At 42.2% G+C, this 22954-nt stretch overlaps 1 long non-coding RNA gene across 1 annotated transcript; it reads right to left on the reverse strand.

The window, feature by feature from the left end:
• Window positions 1-10304: 10304 nt before the first annotated feature.
• Window positions 10305-20844, reverse strand: LOC122553247. Its single transcript, XR_006312662.1, has 3 exons — window positions 20549-20844; window positions 17793-17890; window positions 10305-10575 (listed from the first exon to the last, which is right to left on the reverse strand). It is a non-coding gene; the product is annotated as an uncharacterized LOC122553247 (long non-coding RNA).
• Between the last annotated feature and the right edge of the window lie 2110 nt (window positions 20845-22954).

Raw genomic sequence — 22954 nt, forward strand, 5'->3', positions numbered from 1 at the left:
CTTTTTCCCCGGGTACAACAGAGTGTTACAAGGGGACATAAATTTAAGGTGAAGGGTGGAAGGTATAGGGGAGATGTCAGGGGTGGGTTCTTTACCCAGAGAGTGGTGAGGGCATGGAATGCGCTGCCTGTGGGAGTGGTAGAGTCAGAATCTTTGGTGACCTTTAAGCGGCAATTGGATAGGTACATGGATGGGTGCTTAAGCTAGGACAAATGTTTGGCACAACATCGTGGGCCGAAGGGCCTGTTCTGTGCTGTATTGTTCTATGTTCTATGTTCTATCAATGTACTTTTAAGATGGGGAGGGAATGGGTCTATTGATATTATCACTGGACTGTTAATCCAGAGACGCAGATCATGGTCTGGGGACCTGGGTTCAAATCCCACCATGGCAGATGGTGGAATTTGAATTCAACTTTGAAAAAATCTGGAACTAAATGTCTATTGATGACCATGAAACCATTGATGATTGTTGGAAAAACCCATTTGGTTCACTAATGTCCTTTAGGGAAGGAAACTGACATCCTTATATGGTCTGGCCTACATGTGACTCCAGACCCATAGCAATGTGGTTGACTCTTAACTGCCCTGTGGGCAATTAGGGATAGGCAATAAATGCTGGCCCAGACAGTGACACCCATATCTTGTGAACGGATTTAAAAAAAGATGCTCATGAGATCATCATTGTTCCATAGCATGTGACCTGATTCCATAAAGAGCTCAGACGCCATCTTGTCGCAAGATCACTTAAAGCATGACACATTACTGGACATATGTTCCTCAATGAGCAATCTAATAGCTAAAGGTGAGCCCAGACACTGACATGTCATAAATGTCATGTTTGTACATATTATAGCTATGTTAAACATCTGTTGGATTATTCAATACCACCATATTCTAATGTTTTGAGAGACAGTGCAAGCATTGCAGTATATGGTAAAACACCCTAATGGAGACAAAAATGACATCAGGTCAGGATTTACTGTGAATGTCAGGACTCTGATAGCAGGACAAGGATGCACTGAACAATGGGACTCAGAGGTCTGCCATTAAGACGGAGGGGAGGAGGAATAGTTTCTGTTCCCCAGCAAGCGCCAAAGATTTAGCCACTGAATATGTTCAAGGCTCAGTTAGCAAGGTTTTTGATCTACAAGGGAGTTAAAGGTCATATGGGCCTAGCAGGAAGGTGGAGTTAAGATCAGCCATGACCTTACTGACTGGCAGAGTAAGCCGATGGGGCACCCATTATGTTCTTGGTCTCCACCAATGCTTGCTGAAATATTTTCTCTCGTAGAAACTTTCTGAAGGCAGCTTCTTAACTGGTCACCACCAAAGGCACTGTCCAATTAAAGACCGATTAGCAGCTTCACCCAGCGAGGATGGCACTGCTGAGGTAAATTGGAGACTTTGAGGGTGTCTCAACATGGAGTTTCCCTCAGAAATGTAAAATAAATGATTATTTCAAAGCGGGGTGGCAGTACATCCTCTGGAAAAGAGGGAACATCCCTCTACTGAGATCATTGGGCTGCAGATGTGACCTTTGCTGTCAACCTTCACATTTTTGAGGCATCACACCCTTAATATTACCATCTCTATTAGGCTGAAAACTTCTGTGTCAGGTAGGAAGTGGAGGGGTTGGTGTTTGAAGGAAACGTTGTGTTATGTCTCACAGTCAGTATGTCAATGTACCTTCAAGAGATATACTCATGACATCATCACTGACTAATGATATGTTTGACGATGCTGCCCCCTTAAGAGGTTATTTTGTCCTTTTTTTATTAAGAGCGGTTGTAAAGCAGAGGAGGAGAGCTGTCTCTAAGAAAGTCAACAATTTGTGAGACCTTGTGATTTATTTTTAAAGTTGTAACAATGGAAGCAGCCTGGGCATGGCCAGCTCTCTCAGACCAGCCTTTCTCGTCTCTTTTGTAGTTTTCAGGTTTAGCTTTGAGCAGAAGCCATTTGGGTCTCAAAAGAGGTGGTTGTTCAGTGAGTGTTGCCTAGCTGCTACTCTCTCTGAATTTTCTCTTGATCTTGTTGACTCGTGAATTGGAGAACTGCATGTAAGAATCTGTGTCTGAATTTTCCTTTTTGCCAAATGGTGTTTATGGGATGTTATTATATTAGTACAGTTAATTAGTAATAAGTACTGTATTTATTATTTAGTTAAGTTTTCCAATAGTTAAGTTATTCTAAATTCCTCTTTCTTTTGTTTGTGTTTTAACTATAGTGTTTAAATAAATTGTTTTGCTTAATGTCAAGTAGTTTAACATCTGTCAAGTAGTTACATCTGAAACAAGCACTTCACATCTACCATTGAAATAAGAAAAAGTTAGACTTTAGGCTATCTTCTTAAAATATTTTGAGGGGGCCTGGTCTGGTCCATAACATGTGTGAACTGAAATTACAAAGGTCTCATACTCCATCTAACCTCAAACCATAAACCTATAGAAGAACCATGCTTTCCTGTTGTAAACTACCTGCTTAATATTGTCACAGACACTATGATAACTGAAGAATGTGGTTTTGTCTACAATATTTAGCTGCACTAAATATATTTTGACTCTTGAACATCACAATATCCCTATCTAATTTCTTAGGGAGATAACATAAGCATTTCTGCATCAGGAAACACGATGACTTTGCTATTTTACATTAAACGTACATCATGCTTGCACAGTAGCCTCCTAAAGAAGCTCTAATCTCTTTATGGCAGGTACTTGGAAAACTAATGGAAGACCGAGTGGACAACAGTTTTGGACAACAGAGAATTTAGACAAAGGAAAAGTATCTCATTCTTAAACAAATAATTTCTGTGAGTACACTTTGCTGTATAGATCTATAGATACAATATTTAACACTAGGAAAGCAGAACTAATTTATTTTTGATTTAGAATATACTTTCCGACAAAACAAAACACATTTCTAAAATTGCCTTAATTACAAGAAAGAAATCAATGCAATGTAGTGATGAAGCTAGTGCAATGCAGAAGTGAAGTTGTGGGGAGGAGGGGAGGGTTGCTGATATATTCTATTCCTAAATGTCAATCGAAAAGTAACAGTTTGTCAAGCCAGTAGCTGCAGAGTTTATGATGCTTAAAGGAAGAGCAGTTACACTGAAATGAAGTCAGGGACACATGGCTTAAGGTGATACATTTTAAAGACGGAATCATGGATGCATTCACACTTGGATTTCAGCGAAGACGATTGAATTGAAGATCACTTGAGGTGATGAGACCTACCCTCTGCTCATGTGGGAAATGACCTTGGCATTTAGGAAGTGGTACTGGAGGACTGGAGAATTGCAAACATTCTGAGGAAGACCCGAAACGTTATCTCTGATTTCTCTCCACAAATGCTGCCAGACCTGCTGAGCTTTTCCAGCAATTTCTGTTTATGTTGCAAACATTACACTCTTGTTCAGGAAAGGGTCCTAAAGGTAAGTCCAACTATTGCAGATCAATCAGCTTGACCCTCAGGGTGGGGGAACATCAAGATACAATTATTCTGGATAGAAGTAACAGCCTTGTGGAAAAATGTAGGTCAATTCAGAGAAGTAAGCATGGACTCGGTAAGGGCAAATCATGTTTATCTAACATGCTAGAGATTTCAAAGAGTTAACCAATGAAGAGTTAACGAACAACATCAAGATGGCTGATGTGATGTACATGGACTTCCAAAAAACATTTGATACAGTGCCACAAAACAGACTTATGAGTAAAGTTACAGATCCTGGAATAAAAGGGATTGTAATAATATGGATATAAAGTTGGCTGAGAGATAGGAAACAGAATATTTGCTCATGCTTTTTTTGGGCCAGAAGGAGAGTTGTAATGAAGTTCTTAAGAGATCAGTATTGAAACCCTTTCTTTTCCATATATCTGATTTGGTGATCATTTCAAAGTTTGCAGATGACACATAAGTTGGGAGATTTGTAAATTTTGAGAAGGACAATGTAGAACTTTAAAAGGATGTTGGCATGTTGGTGGAGTGGGCCATAAATGTCTTAATTATTCTGAGGTAGTCTTCTGCCAACTCCCTTTTTTCCTGATCTGGAGATGCCAGTGTTGGACTGGGGTGGACAAAGAGAAGTCAACCAATACCAGTTTACAGACCAACACGTTTATTTGAAATCACAAAATTTCAAAGCGCTGCTCCTTTGTCACCTGACAAAATCTTGTAATTTCAAATTAACCTGTTGGAATGTAACCTGGTGTCATGTGACTTCTATCCTTTTTTCAGAGAGTCAATGCTATCTGTATTTCTAGAGTTTCTTCATTGGACACCCTTGTATCACTTCACAAAAAGAATCAGGACCAAGTCATTCATCTCTTTAAGTCTGATCTGCCCAACAATATAATTGTAGCTAATTTTCTACCTTAATGCAAACTTTCCTCGCAATCCATACATTAATGTGCCCTCTAACCTGAATGATCTTGGGGATGTGCAGCAACTTGAAGATTGTACTTGAGATGAACCTTGTAAGTTATTGAGTATCTGTTACTGTCCACTAAAACTTAAAGAAAACTTAAACAGATCACCCAAGCATTTCACCTTACAATTAGAAAAGATACTGCCCCATTTCCCTCAAGTCCATCAGTATCCAGTCATCTATCATAAATGAATACCCATTGCTCTCTGGTTAGAGCATGCCAAAGACTCACAGTCTTTCAAGTGAAAAAAGGCCTTCATAACTCAATCCTAAATGGCCTAAAACTGATTCCTAGTTTGTTGACACCCCAGCCAGGGAAAACGTCCTCTCAGAATCTACTCTGTTGAGTCATTTGATAATTAGTGCTTCAGTTAGCTCAGCGGTCTTCAACATATGTTTACCCAATCACTCCATCTGAAACAAACACTCTTTCGCAGGAATCAACTAGTGTACCTTTGTAAATTCTAAAGCCTAAAACAAAATGTCCATTCTTAAATGAAATCCCACTGCTTAACAATCCAGAGCGTACTCATTGTTGCACTAACTACATATTTCACGTAATCATTTGAGCTGGAAGTTGTTAAATACATGCACAAGAACCTGTTCTCTGTAGAAAAATATCACTCATTCTAGCCTTGCATCCTTGTTGAATTATCAGGCAGTGTGGATGCCTATCGTTCCTGGTTGCTTTTCATGGCAATGCCTCAAGCAATCAGAGTAAATTTACCAACCACCCAGCACCCTACCATTTCCCAAGTATGAATTGCTATGATCCTGTGAAATTTGGGAGCAGTGAGGTGTGGACTCTTTTGGATAATATCTGCAGATTATCCCATGGCATTGTTTCAAAGGGGAGTTATCATGGGTGTCTTGGAAATATTCATTCTTCCATCAACGTAACTAAAGCAGAGTGTACCTGGCCATTACTGTGTTGCTGTATGTGGGAGCTTGCTAAGTGGAAATTGGTTGTAATGATTCCTACATTACAATAGTGATGACATGACAAAAATATCTCACTGGCTGTAAAGGTCTTTGAGACATTAGGTTGGTGTAAAAAGAGATATGTAAATGTAATTTTGTTTTACTAATGTTAATGTTGCCTGTTAGTTAAGTTGTCACTATGCTGTTGGGCCCGGGTTAGTCCTTAAATCCTTCTGTATGAAGTAATGAGAGTTTAATTGATACTTTTTGATTGTATAGCGTTTCTGAAAGATTTACCAAAGGTTAATAAGCACTTGCCTGTGTGGAATTTGGGAGGATGTTTCTCATAATCAGGAAAGGGCTTTTTCAAAATAAAGAGTTCTCCAATTTAAAATTAAGATGGGGATAGGCTTTTATAAAATCAGGCTATGGAATTCTGCAATGGATGTTGGGTCAGTGAATGTTGGCTCAGTGAATGTTGGGTCACTTGATTTTGGGTCAGTTAATGTTGGGTCAGTGAATGTTGGATCAGTTGATGTCATGTCAGTGGATGTTGAGTCAGTGAATGTTGAGTCAGTGAAATTTGGGTCAGTTGATGTCGAGTCAGGAGATGTCAGGTCAGTGGATGTTGTGTCAGTGAATGTTGGGTGAGTAAATATTGGGTCAGTGGATGTTGGGTCAGTTGATGTCGCGTCAGTGGATGTTGAGTCAGTAGATGTTGGGTCAGGTGATGTCGGGTCAGTTGATGTTGGATCAGTTGATGTCGGATCAGTGGACGTTGAGTCAATGAATATGGGGTCAGTGAATGTTGGGTCAGTGGGTGTTGGGTCAGTGAATGATAGGTCAGTTGACATCGGGTCAGTGAATGTTGGGTCAATTGATGTTGCGTCAGTGAATGTTGAGTCAGTAAATGTTTGGTCAGTTGATGTTGGGTCAGTTGATGTTGGGTCAGTTGATGTTGGGTCAGTTGATGTTGGGTCAGTTGATGTTGGGTCAGTTGATGTTGGGTCAGTTGATGTTGGGTCAGTTGATGTTGGGTCAGTTGATGTTGGGTCAGTTGATGTTGGGTCAGTTGATGTTGGGTCAGTTGATGTTGGGTCAGTTGATGTTGGGTCAGTTGATGTTGGGTCAGTTGATGTTGGGTCAGTTGAGGTTGGGTCAGTCGATATTGGGTCAGTCGATGTTGGGTCAGTGGATCTAAAGTTAATGGATGTTAAGTTAGTGGATGTTGGGTCAATGAATGTTGGGTTAGTGGATGTTTTGTCAGTGGCTGTTGGGTCAGTGGCTGTTGGGTCAGTGGATGTTGAGTTAATGAATGTTGAGTCGATGGATGTTGGGTCAGTGGATGTTAAGTTAGTGAATGTTAGGTCTGTGAATGTTGGGTCAATGAGTGTTCCCAAGGCCATATTACAGAGAGTTTTGGTCAACAAGGGAATCAAGAGTTGTGCTGGATAGAGAGAAAAATGTAGTTTATGACTGATAGATTTGTACAGCACAGTAACCTTTGGTCCAACCAATTAGATATTCTAAAGTAATCTAACCCCATTTGCCAGCATTTGACCCATATCCCTCTAAACCTTTCCTATTCATTTACCCATCCTGATACCTTTTAAATGCTAAAATTGTACCAGCCTCCACCATTTCCTCTGGCAGCTCATTCCATACCCGCACCACCTTCTGTGTGAAAAGATTGCCCCTAATATCCGTTTTAAATCTTTCCCCTCTCATCTGACAGTTATGCTCTCTAGGTCCCACTTACCCTGGGAAAAAGACCTCAGTGACTCACCCTATCTGTACCTCTCATAATTTTATAAACCTCTATAAGGTCATCCCTCAGCCTCTGATGCTCCAAGGAAAAGAACCCCAGCCTATTCACTCTCTCACTATAGCTCAAATACTGAAGTCCTGGCAACATCCTTGTTAACCTTAGATCCCCTGTCAGCCTCTCTGCTCCAAGGTGTACAATCCCAGCCTATCCAATCTGTAGTGATTGGAACTTGAGGCCATAATTGGATCAGCCTTGATCTATTTGCATGAAGGAGCAGGTTTAAGAGATTGAATGGCTTACTTCTGCTCTAGTTTCATATAACCTCAATTTTTTGCAAATAAATGGTGGAAAATAAAGAGGCTCATCAGCAAAATAAATCTCAGCTAACATTGTCCTTATGCATCAGTATGAATGACATAAACAAAGAAAGTATATAATTAAAGATAGGACAGGACAAGAGTGAAGCAATTGATAAAACAAAGTAAGGGAGATATATCTGTTAGTGCACATGAAAAAGGGCAAGTCATTGAAATTCTCCTTGTATTTTAATTGTTATGTCATAATGTGTAGAATTGTGTGGATTGTCACTAGAGGCGGGGGGGGGGGGGGGGAGGTGAGAGTAATGTACAAATCCAGGCAGCTTCCAGAGTCAGTTCAGATTCTATAAGGTTTGAGCAGTCTGCTTGGAAATGGAAAATATTGGCAGAATACTACAAACTGTGGAAATTGAAAATAAAAATAGAATGTGCTGGAAATACTCAGCAACTCTGTCAGCATCCGTGAAAAGAGAAGCAGAATTAATGTTTGAAATTAAATGCGACTGTTTCTCACACAATGAAATTGCTTCTGGAGTCTAATCATATGCTGGGTTGATGTGAACACTCTGCAATACCCTCTGACACTGGGTTCGCTGTCAGAGATGTGGGTCAGATACATGGCCCCTTCTTCATATTTACCCAGGAATTATCGCCTCGGTCAATATCTGGTTGAACTCAAGAAATTAGCCAGTGTAACCTGAGCTGAACACCACAATCAAAACCCTCAACCAATTCCACCCAACTCTAACTCTCTCTCATCGCAATGTTTTGATCATGTGATTTGGGAGGACTGAGAATTTCAAAGCCACGGGCAATCTTCCCAGCTGTCATTGCGAAGGAAAACTCATTTCCTACTGCACCCACCCCGCAACTTTGCCTTCTGTGACTCTCCTTGTGCCAAATCCTAATCTAAAACTATCTTCCTTCCTCTATGTGTAGGAAAGCTAGCATGTGGGAATGAGGAATCAAGTAATTTCAGAAATTCAAGCAATCATCTTCAACATCACCATCCAAATCTATCTAGAAAGTCAAGAGCAGCAGGTCCATGGGAGCCTTGCAAGTTCCCCTTCAAATCACTTCCCAACTTGGAAATATATTGCCATTCCTTCAGTGTCACTGGGTCAGAATCCTGGAGTGCCCTTCCAACTGACATTATGGATCTAATTATACCCCAAGGAGTGCAGTTGAGGGCAGTTCGCCACCATTTTCTCAAGGGGTGTTTAGGGGTGGTCAATAAATGGTGGCCCAGCTAGTGATATCACATTCCATGATGAGTTTGAACCAGATGAGATGGGATGTTAGTTTGAGCTGATGGGACCAGAGCAAAAGGGCTGTGGGTGGGTAAGGCGACATGGCTTAGCAGGAAAAGTGGGCAGGTTTGCACCTCAATGACTCTCCTTCACTGTCTTCCTTCTTACCATTGCTCCCAGAACTCGCTGTTCTCCCTCACCTTTCTCAAATGTTGGTGTTGTAAGACCCGCAGCTCAATAGCGTACAAATTGAACAGCATTAAACCAACACAATAAGTGGCAGATTCCCAATTTATTTTGCCAGTGTCTATCAAAATCTAAGTGATAAATAATTGTCAGCTTGGTTTCTGAAAGATACAATTGACTTGTCTGGTAGCTTTGTGTGCATTCTATGTGAAAGCTTTCTGTAACAAATTTGGACTTGCCACTGATCAGGTTCAATCCTTCTTTTATGTGGTCTGAGACTCATTAATGACAGTTGGCTCACACAGTGCTCCATATCTTCTCGCGCTCTATATGACCTGGGGGTGAAACTGAAACACCCTTGTAATCCATAACAGATCTCCACATATTTCTTCAATCACTTTAAAATGTGCAATATGTTAGCACATATCAAATGGTTTAAATCCTTAAGTGGCTTCATTCCACCGGGAGACAAACACATGATCAGTACTTGGTTCAATTGGTACAGCTGATCTCTACATAATAAGATAATCTAAAATTAATGAACATGTCAGCAGTGGGTTGATTTATTTAATCTAATTTAAATAAAACATTTCCTGTATTCTTCCAGGGGAGATCTCCTCTCTCTTCAGTCTTCTGTCTTTTTCTCCATTCCTTGAGTATTTCCCGTTTCCAAAAATAAGGTGTCCTTTTGCTGACAGTATCACTCTTCCTCATTCGCACTCGTTCCAAAGAACAGAACTTTTATCCAGAGCATGGAATGGGCAGTGTTTGACTGGCTGTGCAAACAAAAGGTAGAAACAATTTTCTTGCAGTGACACTTTGTCTGAATGCCATCTTCCAACTCAGGCAAATATTAATTATTGCTGAAGCATTCAGCATTATAAATAACTCCCATTTTCAAGGCTGCATTTATCAGCACTGTCACTAGGGGCGCAGCAATTGTGCATGAGACCAGCCACTGCAAACACATGATCAGTACTTGGTTCAGTTGGTACAGCTTATCTCTACATAATAAGATAATATAACATTAATGCAGACTTGCAGAGTTACATTGTACTTTGCTCAAAAACTGCATGAATTCATGTAAGACTCTGTTATCTCACTTTTTTAGTGTACAATCAGTCTAAACATTATGGCAAAGACAAAGAACACAGGGGGCTAACACCTTCAGCATATTGTCTACCTAACACCAATTGTTACAGTTAACCTGAGAATGCAACTTTTAAAAAAAGGTTTTGTGATTTACACATGAAAGAAGTGGAACTATCATAGTATTCTAACAGATGAAAGTCACAACAAACAAGTAAGGTATTATTCAATGTATAATTTCAGTTACATCACGCTGTAAACTTTTGCTATAAATTCTGTGCCTGACAATTGTGCCCTCCACAACCACCTGATGAAGGAGTGGTGCTCTGAAAGCTACTGCTTCCAATTAAACCTGTTGGGCTATAACCTGGTGTTGTGTGATTTTTTTAACTTAGCCACTGCAAAGCTATGGAACAACAGCTGCCAGGACCAAAGATGGCACCGCCCATATAATAACAGTGCTGTTTGGAACTGACACCTGAACAGTCATTTGTAGCCTTTCCCAATGAAGGGCTTCTGCACGAAACATCAGTTTTCCTGTTCCTCGGATGCTGCATGGCCTGCTGTGCTTTTCCAGCATCACTCTAATCTTGACATTGGTAGATTCAAGCCCAGCCTGTGGATAGGAAGAGAAATGGGAACAAATGGGAATGCAACTTCAACAATGAGAGAGCAAGCAGTCAACCTGCGACTTCTGTTCAGGGAGAAATAATACCACTTGTTTAACTGTTATAGAACTGCCTTGTGCATTTTCTACTATTGGATGTACAGCGCTAGAAATGATTCCGTTTAATTAGATATCTGGGCACATTGTAAAAGCCCATCTGGTTCACTAACATCCTCTCAGGATGGAAATCTGCCTTTCTTACCTGATTTGACCTATATGTGAGTCTTAACTGCCCTCTGGGCAACTAGTGCTGGCCAATAAACACTGACCTAGCTAGTGATGCCTGCATCCCATGAAGAATGTTTTTTTTGAAAAGTCAGTGCAGAGCAGATCTTGATTTAATTGAAGGGATTTTTTTTTACTCATTTATGGGATGAGGGCATTGCTGACTGGACCAGCAATAATTGCTCAGAGGACAATCAAGAGTCAACCACATTGCTGTGGATCTGGAGTCACATGTAGGCCAGACCAGATAAGGATAGCAGTTTCCTTCCCTAAAGGACATTAGTAAACCAGATGGCTTTTTCCCAACAATCATTAATGGATTAATAGTCATCATTAGACTCTTAATTCCAGATTTTCTATCGAATTCAAACTCCATCGTGGTATGATTTGAACTCAAGTCCCCCAAACATTGCCCCAGCCTCTAGATTAACAGCCCAGTGATAATATCACTAGGCTACTGCCTCAGCAAATGTGCTGAATGACCAATTTAGGATATGCTACCTTTCCTGCAAGTGATGGAAGATTGTTTTTCCACAGTTTTCCTCTCATTTTCCGCACCAATTTAATTTTGTCTCCTCTAACTGTTGACTCTTGTATATGTGGCATGTATGCTACTCTTTATATGTTTCTCATGATAATCAATATTCCCTGAATAGGTATCCCCGATGGCTCCATTAGGAGCACTATGCCTTGTGTTGGAAAATGACAGGTTCACACTCCCACTCCAGTATGAGAGAGGGCTGTACTGTCAGGGGCATCATCTTTCGAATGAGGCATTCAGTTGGTGCCTTATTTGCTCTCTCTGAGATAGATGTAAATGGCATGACATTGGCTTTGAAGAAGAGCAATGGAGTTATCCACGGTCAATATTCATCCCTCAACCACCATCACATAATACTGATTGTCTGATCTTGACCTCATTTCTGTTAGTAGAGGCTCGCTGTGTGAAAAATGGTTGCCATGATTCATACATTACAACCCTTCAAAAAGCTGGCTTGCTGGCTGTCAAGTGCTTTGAGATATCCAGTCGTCATGAAATGGTGCTACATAAATCTAAGTCTTCCTTGCTACAGAGCAATAAAGATGGGAAAACCGAACAGTTCTTTTCTCCAATTTGCCAATACACATCAAGGTATAGGTATCCTTTATCAAAGTGTAACTTAGAGGCACTGAAGATCATTTGTGGGATTGATCAAACTGGCCTGTAATCATGAACTATCTCAACACAAAGATGGGATCAAACTAAGGACCTTGACATCCCACAAATCTCGACATAGGGTGGCAATGATGGATGTGAGCTCTGAACCGGCCATTAATTTTATTAGTGAGCCATTTAGTTCATTCAGCCCTGCCCTCAGCTCTAAAATAGGTCCAACTGGTATAAGCAAAACTATAAACACGCCAGACCCTGCAGAGGTGACGGCACAGTGGTGTATAATCAGGAAAGGATTGTCCTGGATTTCTTAACATTGACTCCAAGCACCATGAAGTCTCATGGCATTCAGTCAAACATGGACAAGGAGACCTTCTACTGAATACCACATACCACACCTTCCCTCAGCTGAGGAATCCATGTTCCTCCATTTTGAACACCACTTGGGGGAAATGTGGAACTGAGCAATGGTGCAGAATGTGCCAGTCTTCAGTATCCGTCTCCAAGAGTGGATCGGCAGCACCACTATTTGCCAGAGCTTTTCAAGTCCTAAAGGATAGCGCTGCTGGACCGGACCTGCTGAGCTTTTCCAGCAATTTCTGCTTTTGTAGATGTTGGACTGGGTTTGCTGCAGGTAGTGAAGGGACCAGCAAAAGAGAAAAAAAAACTTGACACCATCCTCACCAATATGCTTGCCACAGATGCATCCGTCCATTATAGAATCGGTAAGAGTGACCACTACACTGCCATTGTGGAGACAAAGCCCTGCCTTCACGTTGTTAATACTTCATGTTATGTTTGTGGTTCTAAATGGGAGAGATCCAGCAACTCAGGACTGGACATCGATACGATACTGTGGGCCATCGATAGCAACAGTATTGTCCTCCAGCACAATCTGTAACTTCATGGCCTGGCATATCCCCCAGTCAACCATTACCATCAAGTCAGGGGATTGACCCTGGTTCAATGGAGAGTGCAGGAGGGCATGCCAGGATCAGCACCAGGAGATGCCAGCCTGGTGAAGCCCCAAAACAGGACTACTTGCAGGCTAAGCAGTAAGTAAAAGCAATTTCGTATTCAACAGATCAGATCGAAGCTCTGCAGTCCTCCCATATCCAGTCATGAACGGTGGTGGTCAATGAAAAAAATCATTGGAGGAGAAGGCTCCAGAAATATCCCCAACGTCAATGACTGGGGAGCTGGCCCATCAGTGCAAAAGACAAGATTGAATGTTGCAACAACAGTCAGAAGTGCTGAGTACAGAATCCTATGTGGATTCGTGCAGTTTTTAAGCAAAATAAATGTAATTCTGCAAGTACAAATTCACCCCACAAACTTACAGGCGAGACACAAGCTGCAATCGACAGGGTACCTTCATTGTCCAGTACTTCCCAGGAGCTGAAAAACTACACCATGTTCTTCGCAGCCTGCAACACATTATCGATGAAGATGAGCACCTCACCAAGATCTTCCCCACACCTCCATTTCTTGTCTTTAAACAACCATCAAACCTCAAACAGATCATTGTTCGCAGCAAGCTGCCCGGCTCTCAGGACAACTCCATACAACCCTGTCACGGCAGGTGCTGCAGGACATGTCAGAGTGTCAACATGGGTACCACATTACACGTGGGGACACCTCCCACCATGTACGTGGCAGGTACTCATGTGACTCAGCCAACGTTGTCTATCTCATCCGCTGCAGGCAAGGATGCCCTGAGGAATGGTACATTGGTGAGATGGAGCAGACACTACGGCAATGGATGAATGGACACCGAAAAACAATCAACGGACAGGAGTGTTCCTTCCCAGCCGGACAACACTTCAGTGGTCCGGGAAATTCGACCTCGGACCTTCAGGTGACCACCCTCAAGGTGGACTTCGGTTCAGGCAACAACACAAAGTGACAGAGCAGAGGCTGATAGCCAAGTTCGGTACCCATAGGGAGAGCGCACACACACACACACACTTCTATAGAGCCATAGACTCACGTAGAACCTCTTTCATACATAAGCTGTCTTTCATACGTTCACACATACACTCCCACACTCACCCTCTCACAGACTTATACCCATTTACATTCACAGTCACACATATACACATACACACACTCTCTCACAGACATTCAAACCATTCTCACCCTGCACACGCACACCCACACCCACACGCACACACACACATATAAGTTTGTGGGATGAATTTGTACTTGCATAATTACATTTTATTTTGCTCAAAAACTGCATGAATCCACGTGCGATTTTGTAAATCCCTTTTTTAGATTAGAATCAGTCTGAACATTGGGGCACAGACAGCCTCACACAGGGCACCTCACACCTTCAGTGCATTATCTGGGCTGACGTGACACCTATTGTTAAAGTTCACTTGAGAATGTAACTTTAAAAAAAGTTCTGAGATTTAAATATGAAAGAACTGAAACCAACATGGTCATTCTAAAAGATGAGAGACAAACAATCCAGGTCTTTTTCAATATATAATTTCAGTTACATCACACTGTAAACTTCTGCTCTACATTCTGTGTCCTATGATCTTATACTCCGCAACCACCTGATGAAGGAGCAGTGCTCCGAAAGCTAGTGCTTCCAAATAAACCTGTTGGACTATAACCTGGTATTGTGTAATTTTTAACTTTGATTTAACAAAGTGTGGCATCAATGAGCCCTAGGAGAGAAAGTGAGGTGCTGGATTTTAGAGTTGAAAAGTGTGATGCTGGAAAAGCACAATTTGTCAGACAGCACCTGAGGAACAGGAGAGTCAACGTTTTGGGGCATAAGCCCTTCATCAGGAATGGGGAGAGGCTGCAAGGAAAGGGGGCTGAGAGATAAATGGGAGGGTAGGGGTGGGGGTAGGGATGGGGGAAAGGTAGTTGGGAGTGCAATAGTTAGATGCAGGTGGGAGGTGATGGCAATAGGTTGGAGTGGAGAGTGGAGCAGATAGGTGGGAAGGAAGATGGACAAGTAGGACAGCAGAACAGGGTGGTTCCAAGTTGGATGGTTGGACATGAAATGAGGTGGACGGAGGGGAGATGGGGAAAGTAGTAAAATCAACATTGATCATGTGGTTGGAGGGTCTCACGGCGGAAGATGAGGCATTCCTCCTCCAGGCGTCGGGTGGTATGATTTGGTGTTGCAAGAGGCCCTGGACTTGCATATCCTTGGCGAGTGGGAGGGGAAGTTCAAGTGATTGGCCATAGAGCAATGGGGTTGTTTGGTGCCCGTGTCTCAAAGATGTTCCCTGACGCATTCTGCATGTTGACGTCCTATCTCTACATCAGGAGCAATGGACTCAGGAAGCCCTAGCAAATCTGGAATCAATGGGAGTTAAGGGAAAAAAACTCTCCACTGGTCAGAGCCATACCTGGCACATCAGGAGATCAATGTGATTGTTGGTGGTCAGTCATCTCAGCTCCAGGACATCCCTGCAGAAGTTTCTTAGAGTAGTGACGTGGGCCCAATCATCTTCATATGCTTCATCAATGCCATTCTTTCCATTACAAACGAGGTGTTTGCTGATGATTCAGCATCATTCTTGACTCCTCATACTGAAGCAGTCCATGTCCAAACATGGCAAGGCTTGGACAAACCCAGGTTTGGACTGACACTTACCAAATAACATGCATCCCACACAACTGCAAAGCAATGGTCAACTTCACTAAGACAGAATTCAACCAGCACCTTGACATTTAATGGCATTACCACTGCTGAAACTCACTATTAATATCCATTGACCATAAATTATGACAGAACCAGCCTTATAAATATTTTTGCTACAAGAGCAGGTCAGAAACAGTGAGTAACTCACCTCTTGACTCCACAAAGCCTGTCCACCATCTACAAGAGACAAGTCAGGAATGCAAGGGAATACTCCCTGCTTCCCTAGAAACTTGACACCATCCAGGACAAAGCAGCCCGCTTGATTTGCATCACATCCATAAACATTCACCTCCCTCTCACTCAGTAGCAGCAATGTATACTATCTACAAGATGCTCAGCAGAAATTCACTAAGGGTACTTAGTATCTTCCAAACCCATGACCTTTACCATCTAGAAGGACAAAAACAACAAACACATTTTGTCACTTACATAAATGATTTGGATGTGAGCATAAGAGGTACAGTTCGTAAGTTTGCAGATGACACCAAAATTGGAGGTGTAGTGGACAGCGAAGAGGGTTACCTCAGATTGCAACACGATCTGGACCAGATGGGCCAATGGGCTGAGAAGTGGCAGATGGAGTTTAATTCAGATAAATGCGAGGTGCTGCATTTTGGGAAAGCAAATCTTAGCAGGACTTATACACTTAATGGTAAGGTCCGAGAGAGTGTTGCTGAACAAAGAGACCGTGGAGTGCAGGTTCATAGCTCCTTGAAAGTGGAGTCGTAGGAAGATAGGATAGTGAAGAAGGCGTTTGGTATGTTTTCCTTTATTGGTCAGAGTATTGAGTACAGGAGTCATCATCACCTCCCACCTGCATCTAACTATTGCACTCCCAACTACCTTTCCCCCACCCCCACCCCCACCCTCCCATTTATCTCTCAGCCCCCTTTCCTTGCAGCCTCTCCCCATTCCTGAAGAAGGGCTCATGCCCGAAACATCAATTCTCCTGCTCCTTGGATGCTGCCTGACCTTCTGTGCTTTTCCAGCAACACATTTTCAGCTCTGATCTCCAGCATCTGCAGTCCTCACTTTCTCCTACAGGAGTTGGGAGGTCATGTTGCGGCTGTACAGGACATTGGTTAGGCCACTGTTGGAATATTGCGTGCAATTCTGGTCTCCTTCCTATCGGAAAGATGTTGTGAAACTTGAAAGGGTTCAGAAAAGATTTACAAGGATGTTGCCAGGATTGGAGGATTTGAGCTATAGGGAAAGGCTGAACAGACGGGGGCTGTTTTCATTAGAGCAGTCAGAGGCTGAGGGGTGACTTTATAGAGGTTTGCAAAATTATGAGTAGCATGGATAGGATAAATAGATAAAGCCTTTTCCCTGGGGTCAGGGAGTCCAGAACCAGAGGGCATAGGTTTAGGGTAAGAGGGGAAAGATATAAAAGAGACCTAAGGGGCAACTTTTTCACGCAGAGGATGTACATGTATGGATTGAGCTGCCCGAAGATGTGGTGGAGGCTGGTACAATTGCAACATTTAAGAGGCATTTGGATGGGTATATGAATAGGAAGGGTTTGGAGGGATATGGCCCGGGTGCTAGCAGGTAGGACTAGATTGGGTTGGGATATCTGGTCGGCATGGACAGGTTGGACCTAAGGGTCTGTTTCCATGCTGTACATCTCTATGACTCTATGACTCTACCTACAAGTTCCCCTTTAAGCGAATCACCACCCTTGGAAATATATTACCGTTCCTTCAGTGTTACTGGATCAAAGTCCTGGAACTTTCTCCCTAATTACACTACAAGGGCTTACAACACCAAATGGACTGCACTGATTTTGAAAAGGCAGCTGCCAACCATCTTCTGAAGGGCACCCCCAAAGGGCATCCAGTGCTGCCCACATACTGTAAGCTAATAAAAAAAAAACAACAGCCTTGCCAGTGATACCAACACCATGAAAGGGAAGTAAAGAAATGAAAAGGTGACTTCAAACAGGACAGCATGTCTTTCTTTGTTGCAGGAGGGCCATTTTGAGACCCTTTGTCTGTATATCTTTCCCCCTGTGTTTTTCTTTTGCACAGCATCCAGAGGGTCCCGATAAGTTGGAAGAGCTATTACAATTCAACTGCAGTTTTATAACGACAAATAATGTAATCATACTGCACGTACCTCATTGTAATGATTTGAGTAGCTGGTTAAATATTCATATTGGAATATTACTCTTATGTTTGTTATGCCAAGACGCTGAAGCGATATTAGCTGACTTCCTGTAATATAAATAGGCATTGTCATAGGAGCATCTGCTTTCTTCTGTTTGATAACGCTGAACTCCTTTTTTGTATGCTCTCCTATTTACACTTCCTCAAATTATTTTTGTCTTCAGTTGACAGAGATGAATGAAGGGATTAATATATATTGGAAAAGTCCTATGAACAGTTTGCCAGCAAAGTGAAAGGATTGATATTATTTCCCACAGGTAACCAGACACAGACAAAGTGGATTAGAAGTAATTTGCTATGGGGCTCAAATGTGATCACGAACCATTAGCGCGACAGCATTTACAGGAGCCTTTAATTGCTTTTCTCAAATTAAAAACTCCCAGATCCTGCATAAAAATGTAGTGTAACTCTGGATATATGACATCCTGATCTGGATATATTCCGAGATCTCAAAATACCAAGTTAAACAGCGTGTTTTCTAGATGCTTCCCCTGCCTTTCGTATGACAGTTTGCACTTTGCAAACAGTGCTTAAATTTTTATTTAAACACCTTTTTTTTTGCTTTTCTGTTTGTGTCACTATGCTAATATAATTGTATCTTTGCTTTTCACGCTGGCAAAATAACATTAAGCAGCTTACACATGAACAGGCAAACAACAAGAATGAATGTGGACATGTGACCTTTAATTGCATTTTTCTTTCCTGTGTAAATAATTTATTGCAAGTTAGGTGAGATTTATATTGCAGCCCCAAACAGCTAGTTTCTCCATCATTCCCTGACACGTGTGAATGACAAACAACTGATCTGAAGAAATGGTTACATTTTGGCAGATACCAGGGAGATTTCTTGGATGGAAAGCCTCCCTTTAATTTAGTATGTTTGTTCTATTCATTTCCTCACAGTTCTGTTTCCTGGAACTAGCATTTGGGTGAACATACACCTTACTTTGAGACTGACCTTGCTATCCCATCATGAACCTGTCAGTAAGGACTGGGCCCACTATTTTCACCCTCTGCTCTGCTATTTTAAGCTTTCATGGTGCATAAGGCTCATGGGAGGTAGATGGAAAGGGCCACCATCTACTGTGAACCAGAAATAACCTCCACCCGCCTACAGCACAACTTTACCCCCACCTCCATCCGCCTATTGCACGTGGACTTCACCAGTTTCGTCATTTCCCCTCCCCCCACCTCACTCCAGTTCCAACCTTCCAGCTCAGCACCACCCTCATGACCTGTCCATCTTCCTTCCCACCTATCCGCTGCACCCTCCTCTCCGACCTATCACCTTTACCCCCACCTCCATCCACCTACTGTACTCTCAGCTACCTTCTCCCCAGCCCCAGCCCTCCTCCTATTCATCTCTCCCCCCCCCACCCCGGAGGCTCCCAACCTCATTCCTGATGAAGGGCTCTGACCCGAAACGTTGATTCTCCTGCTCCTCGGATGCTGCCTGACCTGCTGTGCTTTTCCAGCAACACACTCTCAACAGAAATAAATGTGATCAGGTTAGGATGATAGATTGTGGGGCTGGTCAACAGTGAGTTGGTGTAGATGAGATGGGTCAAACGTGCCGGGATGACCTCATAAACATCATTCCTGGGATGTGAGTGTCACTGACAAGGTCAGCATTTGTTGCCCATCGCTAATTGTCCACAAGACGGTGGTGGTGAGCTGCCTTCTTGAATCATATTTCTCTCTGTGGTTTAACTAACACCCACAGTGCAGTGACAAAGGGTATTTCTACTTTTTAACCACATGGCAGGGAAGGAACAGTGACATAGCTTCAAGTCAGGTTGGTGTATGGCTTGGAGGGGAATCAGCAGTTGGTGGTGTTCCAATTTACCTGTAACCCTTGCCCCTCTGGGTGGTTGAGGTCACCATATAAGAAAGCTCGAAGCGGCAAACTGAATCCTTTTTTGTCGATGTGGCACACTGCAGCCGCATTGCGGTGGAGGGAGTTTACCTACTGTACTACAGCGATGTGCCAGTGCAATTGCACTATGTTCTGAGATAATTTAGAAATGGTAACTTTCAGAAATAAAGTCCACCATGGAAGTTGGTAGCTAGTTTGTCTAAAAGAGGAAAAGCAGTGCGTCTGCATTTGGTTTGCAGAAGACTGGACATTTTTGAATAAGGACAAATGATGCTATTTCATGAGGAAGCAAACATGTGTGTATGCTGCTCACATCCAACAGGGGCAAAGCTTGAAAGGGAGAAATGTATTACTGAAAGGTCTTGCAATAAATTTGGTGAGAGGAAAGTGAATGATCGTAGTGTTACACTTTCATTACGGCAGAAATCCCTGACCTCGAAGAATGCCATCCGCTTTCTCTGCTTGGAGCTAATGAGGATTGCAGATGGTGGAAGTCAGAGTCGATAAAATGTGGGGCTGGAAAAACACAGCAGGTCAGACAGCATTGGAGGAGCAGGCAAGTCAACGTTTTGGCTTGGGACCCTTCCTCAGGACTGATGTGGGGTCCTGAGCTGAAACTCAACATTCCTGTTCCTCCGATGTTGTGTTTTTCCAGCTCCATATTTTATCCACTCCTTCTTTGCTCAACAAGTTAAAATAGAGGCTCTTTGAACAATTTGATACTCTAACTGCTGCTTTCTCAGGATTTTAAAAATGAATTTTTCAGATTCACTCACTCATTCTTTCCTCCGTCACTAGGATTTCAAATTGAGAGAATGAAATGACTTTACCGTTGAAGGAAGCTGCTTCTGCCAGGAATTCTTCATATTTCTATAGAATCCTCTTTGTTAATAATCACACACAATTCTGGAAGCAGTGAGAGACTGGAGAAGATTGAGAAGTTCATTCAGCTAGGTCCCATTATGGCTCAATTTTCACACTCTCCACTCCACCCATATCCTGGAAGAAATGAGAAACAAAAATAAAAAGGGCGGAATGTCCAAAGGTGTGCAGGTTGAATAAATTGGCCGTGCCTCATTGCCCACAGTGTTCAGGCAAGGTTAATTAGCTGTGGGAAATGCAGGGTTATGGGAATAGGTTAGGTGTAGGTGGCTGTGGGTGGGATGCTATTTGGAGGGATGGTGTGGACTTGAATGGCCTGCTTCCACACTGTAGGGATTCTATATGAGGGTGTCATGCTAAAGCTATTGAACTAGTGCTCTTCATACGCAGGCTTACACTGTGGGGACCCAAGTTCAAATTCCACCATGAGAGTTAGTGGAATTTAAATTCCATTAATCCACAAGTTTCATTAATGAATACAAATCTGGATTGGAAAGACTGTCACAGGAATGGTGACCACTGGTAATCATCAAAACCCATTCCGTTCATGAATGTCCCAATGAAGGAACAAAATCTTCTATCCCTGCCTGGTCTGGATGGCAGGTGATTCCAGATTCACAATGATGCAGTTAACTCTCTAACCACTATCTGAAATGATCTTGCAAACTACTCAGGGTCAGTTAGGGCAGACAAAAAACACAAGCCTTGCCAGCAACATCCATTTTATCAACTTTTTTTTAAAAATTGCAAGGAAAATATTCTGGGGAATCTTTTTCTGACTGACCCCATTTTCTTTGCAAATCCTGTAATGGCCTCACCCAGCTTAGCTCAAGATCCACCTTCAACTATTATGAGGGTGGCATGGTGGCTTAGTGGTTAGCGCTGCTGCCTCACAGCGCCATGGACCTGGCTTCAATTCCAGCCTCAGGCGACTGTGTCTGTGTGAAGTTTGCATGTTCTCCCCATGTCGGCATGGGTTTCCTTCTACAGGCCAAAGATGTGCAGGGTAGATGCATCAGCCATGGGAAATATAGGGTTACAGGCATGGGATGGGTCTGGGTGAGATGGTTGGTTTGAATTTGATGGGCCAAATAGCCTGCTTCCACACATAGCAATTCTCTGATCTGTTGTCGCTAACCAGCTCCTTATTTATTATGGGACCAATCAAACATCCCACTCAGCAACCTCCAAAATTTTGTAAATTGTATAAATTGAGATGAAGGAAATACTGATGGGGAGCATTGAATGACAATTTGAACACAGATAAAGAGGTTGTTACTGACACAAATGGTAGATATTAGAGTTGGGAGTCATACACTGTTAATGTTTCACTTTATGAATAAATCTAACATTGATTGACTTCTTGTTTCTTACTTCAGAAAACAGACTTTGCGCCCTCAGAAAAATACGAAAAGATTTTTGTAACGAGAATTTATCTTTGTTTCCTCATCACTGCATCTCTGCCAGCTGTCTTACCGATTTAAAAATAATAATAAAAGTAATAATGATCAAGATGACTGAGAAACATATGTATATCTGCCCAAAACATGATTTAATTCAGAGGAATTGACTTTGCAGGAATGGTTGAAGATGCTGAGAGTGAAGGAGACTTTATTCTGTGATTGTCCAAACCATGGCTAGACTAAGACTGTTTTCTCAGTTTCCCACAATGTAAAATTGTGTGATATCATAGCACGTTCCATCACTTAAAGATTACAGTCCATTTTCTGACAAAAGGTAAATCTAACAAGCAATTTAAAACCTGAAAGAGCTGCAGATGCTGGGAATCAGAAACAAAAACAGAAGGTGCTGGAAAAGCTCAGCAGGTCTGGCAACATCTGTGTAGAGAAAGCAGTTAACATTTCAGGTCCAGTGACCCTTCCTCAGAACAAATTGTTTGTTTGATTAACAGGATAATGCAGTCCGATATGATATCATCCAGGTACTGCTGTTGTTAGTTTGCATTAAACACTGTGATCACAGGATCAACAAGAAATGCAGCATTCCCTGATCAGAGTCAAGCTCAGTTTAATGTCCCATGGGTAAACACTGCCTATAAAACACTGCCAATTATCGTTTGGATATTATTGTGTATTGGTTGTTCCCAGGTCCATAGCTCAAAAGGGCTTCAGAAGAAACCCAAATTGTGGTGAGAATCTCATTACTACAGGAAGCAGATGAAGTGAAGACTGTAAATATAAATTTAGATTTAGGAAAAATGGAAAAGAGGAAAGATGGGAGAAGTTTCCAGTGAAATATAAAAATTAGGATGGACTGTGTTTTAAATGAACAACACATCGAGGTTGGTTAGGGGGGTGTTTGTTGACATAAGATGCCTAAAATTGTATGCGTCT

Source organism: Chiloscyllium plagiosum, chromosome 9 (assembly GCF_004010195.1).
Source record: "Chiloscyllium plagiosum isolate BGI_BamShark_2017 chromosome 9, ASM401019v2, whole genome shotgun sequence".
Lineage (NCBI taxonomy): Eukaryota > Metazoa > Chordata > Chondrichthyes > Orectolobiformes > Hemiscylliidae > Chiloscyllium > Chiloscyllium plagiosum.